We start from the raw sequence: 12,648 nt of genomic DNA on the forward strand, positions 1-12,648 counted from the left end.
ATTAGAGTAATACCGGTATACGATCAATTCATTGTGTTGTAGCAGAATACGATAATAGAGTCGTTCCAGGATATTAGAAGGCCGGAACAGCTTAAAGTAATTAAGAGAGCTGCAGCTGCAGTTAAAGCAGTTGAACAGGTTAAAGAAGAAGAGGTTGAAGCAGCTGTTAAAGCAATAGAAAATTCGACTCCCTCGCCTAATTCTGGGGGGGTAGATAAGTCATAACAGCGATCACAGCCGCCTAAAACGGCAGCTACAGGGGCCACCCGGGTTGCTCCTACCACTATAGCAGCCACTACAGCCCAAGCTAAGGGCTCGGTCACAACAACGCCCACAACGCCGGCCACAATTGCTGCTATTGCCTCCAAAACCTCTTCCAAAATCCCTCCTACAACAACGCCTCCAGCTTCACGTCAATCAACGCCTGCGGCAGCTATTCCAGCTGCTACAGCTGCAAGCTAATTGCCGCCTCCAGCTCCCACAACGTTAGTAGCAACCGTAGCTGCCTCTGACGACGATGATTCCGATAATAATAACTCGAATAAAGACTCTTCCGATTCCGACGACTCTAACGATACTATTACGCCTGCCGCCGGCGCCGCCGCCGGCACCACCACGGCTATAGGTTTATTATCCCCTGATCAGTTAGTTAGTTCTAGAGGATAAAATAACGACTACCGCCACGGCAACTATAACGGCAGCCCCGAGCCCTTCTTCTAAGGCAGCTGCTTAATAGCTACCACCGCCGGCTACCTCTTTAACGCCGGCTGCCTCTTTAACGCCGGCTAGCCCTTTATCTTTAACGGCCACCACGGCGGGTGCCCTATCTTTAGCTGCCACCCCGGCAGCCTCCTCTCGGCTATAACGTAACCGCCGGCTACCATAACGATACGCCGACTCTGCTTTCCTTTATCTTAATCGCTTCGATATACCTAAGAAGCCGCTGCTACGCCGCGATATACCAGAAGAGCCGTCTAATTAGGGCCAGATAATACAGTCACTATACAGAACATAGTGGGTTATGGCCGCCTCTAAAGAGGTGCAGGCCCTTATTAAGATAGGTACCTTTAAAGTTATTAAGCCGTTATCTTCTGCCCTTCCGAGCCGCCCTTTAGATCTAATATAGGTATTTAAATATAAGGTTAATCTATCCGGCTACATCACTAAATTCAAGGCACGCCTCTGCGTTCGTGGCGATTAATAGCCTTAAAATCACCTTAACGCCTACGCCTCCACCCTGGCCGGCAGGACCTTCAAAACGCTTATAGCTATTACTACCCACTTCGATCTAAAGACCCGCTAACTTAATACTATTAATGCGTTCACGAACGCCCGGCTTAACGAAAAGGTCTACGTTAGAGACCCGCCGGGATAGAATATCCTATAGGCCGCCTCTGCCGTAAACGTCACTAATAAGGCCGGATTAAAACCGTTTTTAAGCCTCCCACGTCCCTCGAACCGCGGGATCAACCGGCTACGCCGGGCCCTATATAGCCTGCGCCGTTCCCCTAAGCTATAGCATCAGGAGCTCTCTTCTATTTTAGGCAAGTATAGTCTCACGTAGTTAAAGGAGGACGATTACGTCTTTAGAAGCGATAAGCTGCTTATATTCTTCTACGTTAACGATATAGTTCTACTATATCGAAAAGAGTATGTTAACGCCGCCGAAGACCTAATTAAGCAGCTACCAGAGCGCTTCCAGATCCGGGATTTAGGTCCTATTAAGTGGTTCCTTAGCGTTAGGGTTATAAGGGATCGTGAACGCCGAAAGCTATGGTTATCGCTTAATAACTATATTAACGAAAAGATAAAGGCGTTGAATATTACCACTAGCCAGAGGGTCACCACGCCGCTCGCCTTTCCCGATACATTAGAACCAAACGGTTAACAGCAGGCGTTAGAGGACTCTATTTACCTATATCTATAAAAGGTCGGATTAATTAACTACGCAGCCTATTAAATAAGGCCGGATATCGTGAAGGCTGCTTCCAGACTAGCCGAATTCGCCACTAATCCATCCGGTGAGCATTATAAAGCCGCTAACAGGTGCCTTAAGTACCTCGACTTAATAAGGTCCCTTTACCTATCCTTTAGGCCACGGGATTCCGAAGAAACCCTAGCTAAATACGCCCTCTTTTATATAAGCGACGCCGCCTTTAGAGACGATCGTGAGACTCGGTATAGCTCCCAGGGATATATAACCATGCTTTTTAGAGGCCCTATCGACTAGAAGGCGAATAAGTAAATAAGCGTTATTATATCTAGTATAGAGGCAGAGCTCGTAGCTCTTAGCGCCGCCGCCCGGCAGTATATCGCGACGCTATATTTAATAAAGGACCTAACGTTAACCTTTAAGGTTAACCCTATCACTATTTACTACGATAATAACCAGACCCGTTAGTTACTAGAAAGCCCGCGCCTATAGGTGATATCGAAATTAAAGTATCTTAATATATAGGCCCTATGGATCCGGCAGATCGTATAACGCCGGGAGATTATTATTAATTAGATCGCCACTAATAAGATAGTCAGCGATAGGATAATAAAGGCGTTGCCTTTATAAAAGCACGCTACGTTCGTTAAGATACTTAGGATAGAAAAAAGCCCTCCCGGCTTAGTTTAAGCGGATCGATTACCACCGCCTTAACGCTAGTTCTGATTAATTACTATCGACTTAACGGTGGTTTGGATTAGATTACGATCGCGATCGCGATTATTAGATTAACTATAATTATATAATAATTATCACGTTATTTTTGGGTTAATTTAACCACCTATTTTAGGATCATAATAAGGCATAAGCTATTCAATAAGCCGTTAACCTTTAGATTAATATCTAGGCTTAAATACCCTAGATTTTAAGCTTTAATTCAATCAGAACCGTCAGGATTAATCCTGCGGCTCTAGGGGGGTGTGTCAGGCATTTATACCCAAATACCCCCATATCCTATTAGGTATATTCGCAGAACCACGTCACGCACTGCTCCGAATACGGCGGTACTTCTATTAGATATATCACAGTGTTATTTCCCCTCTATTAAGGTACATATAGGACATCGTAGACTAGTACTCTTTCATAGTCTGCAATAAACATAAGTCACACTTCGTACGATATTAGTGTTCTGACAACTATAGATCGCGGAATATTCCCTTAACCCCACGGGATATATAATCTTCCGGGATCGTCTCTAGGTTCCGAGCTCCGGAAAGGACTCGCTACTAAGAGTATACTTAGTATAAGCGATCTATAACTCTATTATCAGCGGCCACCTAGGCAGGGAGAATATAACCGCTATAATAGTCTAATAGGCTTTTTAGCCCGGTATAAATAAGGATATATAGAAGTTTATTTATAACTATAATCCGTGTAACGGGGGTAATTAGTAGCGGAATATAGAGCATAGGCTACTAAAACTATTACCTATACTAAAACGAATTTATAGCCACCTCGCGATAAACTTTATAACGGACCTACTACCTACTAGCGAAGGCAGGGCGAGGTTCCTATAGGTGATTATAAACAGGCTAATAAAGTTAGTAATATTAAAAGCGATAGAAATAATAAAAGCGGAGGCCTACGCGGAACGCTTCCTAAACTATTATTTTAGGTTCTATAGTATACCCCTCTTAATCGTTAACGACTATGGTTTTAACTAAGCCAGGAGGTTCTAATAATACTTTTATAAACTTATAGAGATTAAGTAACGACTTACCGTGTTTCTTAAAGGCCTATAATCATAACTTAGAGCTAACCGATACGTAACTTAAGTAAAAACGACGAAACTAATTAAAGAAGGAACCTAACTCCCTCCTCTACGCCGTGATAGCACCGAGTAGAAGCCGTAGTGCGGACGCGGGGGCGGATACGATAGAAGGGGTAGTGGTGACCGGCCTACCACCGAAAAACTCTTTAAACCGCCTCCACCGATAACGACTATTACTTAACTCCTACCGCCCGAATTAGGGTAATCCCGTATATAACCGAACTAAGACCGATACGGGGGCTCCGCGGGCCCCTAGAATAAAGATCTAATAAGTTAAGGCGTTAATCTAAAGTATACTAGCTACTAGGAATATAATTAATTAGGCCGTGGAGCTAGTAGAAGAGCTTATTAAGCTACGCTTCCTTAATAGCCAGAGCACCATAACGGCCCCGATTATATACCTCCACGCTACTATACGGAGTACGATTAAAGAGGAACTCCGAAGAGGAATAAAGCCGACCTAGGCCGCGGTGGCCGCGATACCGCCCGCTATAGCACCCCTATAGGACCTAGCCCCCCGTAAGGTGATTCTAGCTTAATACTATAAAGAGCTGATTATTAAAAACGGGGATTAACCGGACTAAGCACTCTAAGCCCGGTCGCTAAAAAAGATTATCTAAGCTATAAACACGGCTATTAGTTGCGATAACGCTATAACGGTATAAAGATTACCTAGCGGCGATATATACCTAACCTTTACTAGAGGGGCGTAGTAGTAATCCGCCTTCGCTAACTACTAGGTTAAATAGGCCTTTAGCGCCGGAGCTAAAATAGCTACCCGTACCTACCCGGTCTTAGTAAAAGCTATCCCCTATTCGATCCTAGGCCCACTATCTAAAAATAAGCTCCTATAATCTATACACACCTCTAACCCCGATATAAAAATACACTAAGCAAGGACCCGGCTCCCGAGATACGATACCGGTAAAATAGCGATACTATTTATTAAAACCACCTTGCCGGAAGGCGTAAAAAGCCTTATATAGAATAACCTCCTACTAAAGGGCGGTAGCTACTTATATAAGCCCTATAACCCCGATATTAACCTCCTATAATACTTTAATTACTTATAGTTTAGGTATAAAGCTGCCTAGTACCTAAAGACGGAGAGGCGGTGCCGCTACTACGCTAAACCTAAGTCCACCTATTAGAACAGGTTTAATAACTACCTAGTATCGGCCCCGAAGGCTAGCCGAAGGTATACCGTATACGATAGGAACTATAAAGCCTTTAATAATACCTACTAAATTAAAAAATAGGAAGCTGCGAGAGCCCGAGAAGTATATAAGTACCGGGTAAAAGAATTCGATATTATAAGGTAGACTAAAGCGGCGTACCCGCGACCCCGCTTCCGTTATCCCTTACCCTCCCCCTCCCCTACCCTATTATAGGCCGCCCCTATCCGCCGCGGTCCTAGCGGCCCACTAATAAGACCCCGCGAACACCCCCCGGCCTCTAAACCACTAGAGCCGTTCCTTATCCCCTACGGGACCGACCCGACACCGATATAAGACACCTAGGAGGCTATACCTACCGGCTTAACCTCGGACCCCTCCCTCTCTAAATAATAAAACTCTATATCCTAACCTAGAATATAAGAGCTAAATAGGCCCGAGCAGAGCTCCCGTTACGGGCCTATACCGAGTATAGCGTAATAGCTATCTAAGAGCCAGGGCTTAACCCTTTTATAAAGGGGCTAAAAGCCCTAAGTAGGGCCCCGTACCTCCTAATTTAGGGAGGTAGCAGAGCCCTGCTTTATATCTATAAATAGCACCCCCCTAGCACGTGGATATAGCGGGCCTACCGGGACTCCTATACGGTCACTTTTAGCGTAGGCGACTAAGCCGTTATAATTTAGTTAATTTACTCTAAGAACTATTAATCCGCCTTTACCCCGTAGTATACCCCTTTAACTATAGACCTTATAGGCGTCCCCCCCTAGGGCCGTTATATCCTTCTTAGAGACTTTAATCTCCACTATCCCCTTTAGGCTAGCTGCCCTGGATTCTATCTTAAGTCTAGTACCCTCCTAGAACTAACTACCCGCTAAAACCTTAACCTTATTACCCTCCCCGGAATAACCACTTAGTATAGGCTAGGCCGGTGGCTAAGTATTATCGACCTTATCTAGGCGTCCTAAGGGCTCCGCTATAGCTATAACGGCACGGATAGCAAGGTTATCGGATTAAACCACCTCTCCTAAACCGCGACTATCTACCTTAACATAGACCACCCTGCCGATTTAGCCCCGCCACGGCCCCCCGCCCCCCCTAACCGCCTACGCTAGGTCTAAAAGGAATTTATACCTTCTCTTATCTATTAGGCAGCCCCCAGGATTCTTATATAACTAGGCCCCCTATTAACGCCCTTTAATATTAATAGGGCCCTTAACTAGCTAACCTAGGACCTTATTATTATCGCTAACTAGATAGCCCTGCCACGCCGATCCGGCCCCCCTAGTCGCCCGCCCTGCCCGTAGTGGACTAATAAGCTAATATCCCTAACCCGAGAAGCGCGTAGACTATATAGGCGATATATAGTAAGAAGATCACGGAATAGGTAGGAAGAGTATAGGTAAGCCGAGCTTCGCCGTAATAAAGCTATCGTGGTAGCGAAAAGGCAGTATTAGCGCTACCTTTTTTACTCGACCTAAGCGAATAACGGGCTCCTCTAAAGGCTTTAAAGGTAGGCCCGAACTAAGGGATACTAACCACCTAGCCCCCTTACTATACTACCGCTATACTATAACTAAGGCGACCTAGCGACCTTTTATAATAAGAAAGCAGATATCCTATACGCTAAGTTCTTCCCTCCCCCTAGAGACTTAGATCCTAGGCCCCTAGGGCGAGAGTACCCCTCCGGGTAGGATATAGACCGAAGCGTTACCGCGGCGGATATCTAGGGCCGCCTTCGCTAAACTAAACCATAGGCCGCCCCCGGCCCGGATAGCTTTTTAGTAGGCCTCCTAAAGGCCTATAGTCCGGCTTTATACTAGATCCTGGCTATAATCCTTTTAGCCTGCCTATCCCTAAGTTACTTCCCGCGCTATTACTATACCGCTATTATTATAATTATCTAAAAAGAGGGCCGTTTATAAAGCGACTATAAGATAGCGAAAGGCTAAAGGCCGATCTCCCTCCTTAATACGATTAGAAAGCTGCTTAAGGGTATTATAGCGGACCGCTTTATAGCTATAGCGGAAGAATACCGGCTACTCCTTAGTAGCTAAATAGGAAATAGACCTAGGCGTAGTATAGAGACGGCTATATAGCGCGCGATAAAGACTATTAGGGCCGCCTAGGCCCTAGGTGGCGCTCCTACGATACTCTAGCTAGATATACACGGGGCCTTTAATATTATTCCCTATACTAGACTACTTAAGTCCCTTAAGCGTAAGGGATTCCCGGACTAGACTGTCTAGCTAACTAGTACCTTTCTCTAGGACCGGATAGTCCACCTCCTTTTTAATAGCTACGCGGTAGCCCTATAGCCCCTCCGCGCCGGTATACCGTAGGGATCCCTAGTCTCCCTAATTCTCTTTATATTATATATTTCCACCCTATACGAAGAACTCGAATATACCGCGAGGACTATTATTATTAGCTTTACCGATAATATAAATATTATCGCTTTTAGCCGTATAAAGGCCTAGACACGGTACCGACTCGCCTCCGCCTAGCGGATATATAAGGCTTAGTCCTAAGTAAGCGGTCTTTAATTTAAACCCTTAAAATACGTGTTTATACCCTTTATAAAATCCTACTCCCCGTCTTTATCGCCCCTCTACCTTAGCACTATACCGGTACTACCCTTAATAAAAACTAGGTTCCTCGGGGTATAACTAAACCGGAAACTAAATTTCTTATAGTATAGGAAGGAGATATAGAGTAAGCTAGCGATATAGAACTATACCCTAACCCGGCTCGCTATAATAGCCTAAGGCTATAGCTTCGCCGATACCCGACGCCTTTATATCGCCGTAATCCGCCTACCTATCTCCTACTATACCCCTACTTTTTATAGAATCACTAATAGGCCCCGCTATAGCCTCGCTACGGCTCTTAGCTCGGCCTAGAATAAGTGCCTTAGGACTATTACGGGAGCCTATAAGGCCACGCCGATCCGGATCCTAGAAGAAAAGACGTATATCCCCCCTTAATCTATATCTTACCCGTCTTATAGCTAAAAGAGCTTTTAACTACTAAAATACCGGAACTAAGGGACTTATCCTAGCTAGCTCTAAGCCCGTTATAAGGGCACTAGTAGCACTAAGACGCCGCTATATCGCCTAGTAAGCACTCGCCTAGCCTACCTAATCCTTTACCGCCTAAAACTAAGTAAATAATAGTAACCCGGATACCGCCTTCTAAAAGGAATAGAAAAAGAGGTAAAGGGATATAGGGCTTACGCGGAACCCGACCTACGCCGCGGCGGAACTGGACCGAAACCCCTAAAAAAAAGACCTCTAGAGATATAAACGTCTCCTAAAGTCGTAAAGCTCTATCCTTACCTAGATTCGCTCTAAGAAATTAGGCCTTAGGGTCTTCCTTTTTAAAGCGAGGGTCCCCGGCTTCGCTACCGCCCGGTACCCCTATAGCGACGGAGGGGCGGAGATAGCTAAATATATTATCCTATAGTATTAAAACACTACTCCGGAGTCACGAAGGGACCTCTATAGTATTATAAAAGGACTAATCTCGACTAAGGGGGACCTCTTCGCCGCCCTAAACTATCCCGAGGAGGTAAAAGTAATTACGAAATAGTTCCTTCGCCTTAGCCGCCTAAATAACTTTCGCTTTACCCTAGAAATCACTAAAAACTATATATTAAAGACCCCGGAGCGGGACCGCCCCGGTATAAAATAAATAATATAGAGATAAATAAAATAAAGATAGCACCTAATCTAGACTTTCGTATTTACTAGGGCCCTATAAGCTAGGGCCCCGGCGGTACCGAAGGGGCGTATTATAGCGGCACCTACCCTTTACTTAGCCTTAGCCTCGCCGTTATCCTCCTCTCTACCCTTATTCTTAGAGGTATTATCGCTATTAGTAATATACTCGCTTCCCTATCCTATTATATTAGTACCATTATACTACTAAGAGACCGCTAAAAAACCATTAAAGGATATATAGCCACCTTTAATAGGATAGCGATTATCCCCTCTAGCCTATTTAGTTAACGCTCTAGACTCGCTAATATAGCGTCGCCACCGTGGCGGCGGCTAGCGGGGAGAGCACGCCTAGCGGCGCGCTTAAAGAATACCACCGCCGCTATAAGCCGACCCCGAGCCTACCTAAAGTTAGCGCGGTATTATTTTAGTACCCCTAGGGACACGACTTACTACCGCTCCGTCTTTACCCTCGCTAATAGCCGCTATAAACTCCCTATAACGCTTAAGGACTCGCTGCTAATGCTTTAGGGCTATAATAGGAACCTATACTAATTATTAAAACCCTATTACCACCGCTCCGGCACTACTAAGGCACTACTATAAGACCGACTTTTATCCTTATAAGTTCGCCGACTATTAGTATACTAATAGTATACCGCTCCTTTCCCGGTAGTATTAGTATATACTTTTATATCTTCGGGCTTATCGCCCCCGAGGCGTTTAATATATCTAAGATATCTATTAGAAGTTAGAGTCGGCTACTTAACGGTATTACCACGGCACCCTAAGGGGCACCTCTAGTAATACCTATAGTAATACCCGTATAGTCCTAGTATTATAATAGCAGGAATTATTCTTTTTCTTAGATAGTTTTTTCTTAGGCGGTATCTTAGTAACTATTAGTATAAAACTTAGAACTAATACGTCCCCCCCACGGCACCCCCTTAGACTAATATCGGCTATCTCGCTACTAATCGATTATATTATTACTTAATTAACTATAGCCCTTCTAGTTAGCCTACCCTATCACCGCCGACCTCCTACCCGCGCTACTATTTATAAATTAATAATCACGAATAAAACGAATCTATTAATAAACCACCTAACGCTTTATTAGTAACTACGGTATAGAGCCGGGAATAGAGACGGGAGTAAAGGGGCGGGCGGCTCGAAAGGAAACCTATAATATCACGATAAGAGGGTTAAAAGAGGAAAAACAAGAAGAAGGGCAGAGGCCCTTAAAATTTTCTATTAACCTAGCTATAGCTATAGAAGGCTGCCGAATTCGGTAGGCGCGTATAATAAAGGCAGGAGCCCCTGCTAAAACCGCCCGCCTAAAAGGAAGGCGTAAATAAAACCGGCCACCCCGATATAGGGAGGATTCCTATTACGCGGAGCCGCCGCGGACTTCTTTCGGTCCCCTATATAGTATACCGTACCCTAGGCTAACCCGAAATCCCTAGCCTGCTACCTTCCTATTAGCCACTAGACTAGAGGTGCGATCCAGATACGTATCGAGTTATTGCCGGGACCGCTAAGGCCCCGATACGGCACCGATCCTATCGAGGAGAGTATAGGGGTTTTTCACCTAAGCGGGTTTTTCCCCCCTATAGCTAGCTAAGAAGGACCGTATAGCCTAAGCCGGGCTCCTAGACTGGTTAGGATAGCGGAGTAAGAGAATAATAATAATAATAATAATAAAGTCACGACTTAGCACGGCTTATTACCCCTAAACTAATAGAGGGCCTAAAAGGCTAAACTAAGATATCTAAGCCTACCTTTATGCCTTTATATACTATTCTTAGGATAACTAGGGTCGCCTATTACCCGCCGCGTAGTTATCACTTAATAGCAGGAAGAGCTTAACGACCTAGCTAAGCCCTTTCTTCTTAGAACACGGGTTTTATATTAACCCTATCTAAATGCATGACCCGATACCCGTATACCCGAAGGAGGCCGCCGCTTATAACCTACTAAGTCACTTATAAGGGGCTATAGAGTTCGTATAAGCAGCTATAGCCTTAAAATAACTATAGAATAAGGAATCTATAAATAATCGGCGACTCCTAGCGGAGCGCTTCGAAGTAGGAGACCTCGCCTATCTTTTTACAGCTAACTACTCTACGCCTAGGCCCTTAAAGAAGCTAAGCTGGCTATACTAAAAATTATAGAGTAATAAAAGTAATTAACTCCTATATTATTAAGTTAGATATACCCTTAGGGATATATCCTTATTTCCATGTCGATATCCTAAAATAAGCTAGCCGCGACCCCCTCCCTAGCCAGGTCGTAATCGACCCCTAGTTCGAACTGATTAGAGACGTACTCCACGGTAATAAAGAGTAGGAAGTGGAAAGTATCTTATACGCACAGAATAAACGGCAAGGTCGCGGTATACAACGCGAGGTACTAGTATGTTAGGCAGAATACTCCGAACCTACTTAGGAGCTACTAGACGCTATAAAGGATATTAAGGCGTTAAACGCCTTCAAAGCAGAACACGGCCCCGCGGATAAGAATAATAAGCCTTTATAAGACTACGTTATAAGGAATACGCGAAGATAAGGAGACCCTGGTATAAGGGGAGTATAACCTATAGCCGTAAGTTAATTAAAGGGGGGGAATTTACCGGCCCCCTTACCGGTTTCTAAGGAGATAGATAATGCCTCCGTAAAAGACTTTAATTAGCGGTATTACCGCCCGGACCCTCCTAGCTATTATTATTATTACTACTAATAATAAGACCGCTACCTCCCTAGAGGGCGGCGAGGATACCCTTTAGGAGGCGTGTTATCGCTATGCCCTATAAGCGAACCTCGTAGCGGAGGGCCTCTACCTTATAGCGGAGACCCTCGCTATTATTAACGGAGGCGGGGGCGGAGTTAGCGGCGGGGGCGGAGGCTACCTTAGATAAAGAGGCGTAGTAGTTATTACGAGCTAGTTTATAGGCCTTACGGAGCTAGGCCCGAGTTAGTAGCGACCTAAGAGAGGATATAAAAAAGAAAAAAAAGAAAAAGACACTTATATCGTCGTTATCGGGGTTATCGCGTATAGCGCGACCCGTGTTAGCTAAGGGCTTAATAAAAGGCATAGCGGCAGCGGGGATCTATAAAGGTTAATCGTAACGACCTTACCTATAACTTATAGCAAACTTATAGGGCGGTATAGGTAGGATCCTATAGTATATTTATAGTATTTAGGCTTATTACGGGCTATACTAGGCCCGGATTAATTATAGTATATCTAGTTAAATTTTTAATTAACGCTAGCTATATAATCGGTATAAAGGCGATAAAAGGCGTCGCAGGGGTGGCTAGGGGGGTAAGCTAGGCTATATTAACGCTTAGAAGGCGCCGCGGCCTACCGGAGAGTTAGTAGGATCCTCGCGGCGAAGTACTAGGCTATATCACGAACCTCCTTTTTAGCCGGACGCTTACCGGTATTCGCTATAATAACAAGGGCTTCCTAGGCTATACTTTTAACCGATTAACCACGTTCTTCGCTATTAAAGGCCCCGGGGGGGGGGGGGGGGCCTTAATATTACCGGCGGCCGGCTACTCTTTAACGGTGCCCTCGCGGGCTTAATAGGTACTATAACAAAAAGAAAATATCTATACCCACTCTATTACCTATTATTTACCCGGCTTAACCCAAGGGCTTATTAAGGAACTTATAATATTTAAAAGGATAAACAAAAATATAAATTACGGATTAACAAAATAACTATAAGTACGGAACGACTATCCCGCGAGTTAGCGAAAAATAATACGGCCCTAATTATAAAATAAGCAATAAAACTTGCTACTAAAATAACGTTATAGGCTTATAGAGGAAAAATTAACTATAAACAAAAAACCGGGCAAAGCTACCCTTATACTACAATATCGAACTACGGAATATAATAAAAGCCTATAAAGCTATTTATTATAATATTTTACAAATAAAAAAAAAAGATTAACTGGGCTTTTTTTTTAATATAAAGGGTAAGCG

This window comes from Sodiomyces alcalophilus (genome assembly GCF_042370955.1).
Source record: "Sodiomyces alcalophilus JCM 7366 unplaced genomic scaffold ACRALscaffold_2, whole genome shotgun sequence".
Taxonomy (NCBI): Eukaryota; Fungi; Ascomycota; class Sordariomycetes; order Glomerellales; family Plectosphaerellaceae; genus Sodiomyces; species Sodiomyces alcalophilus.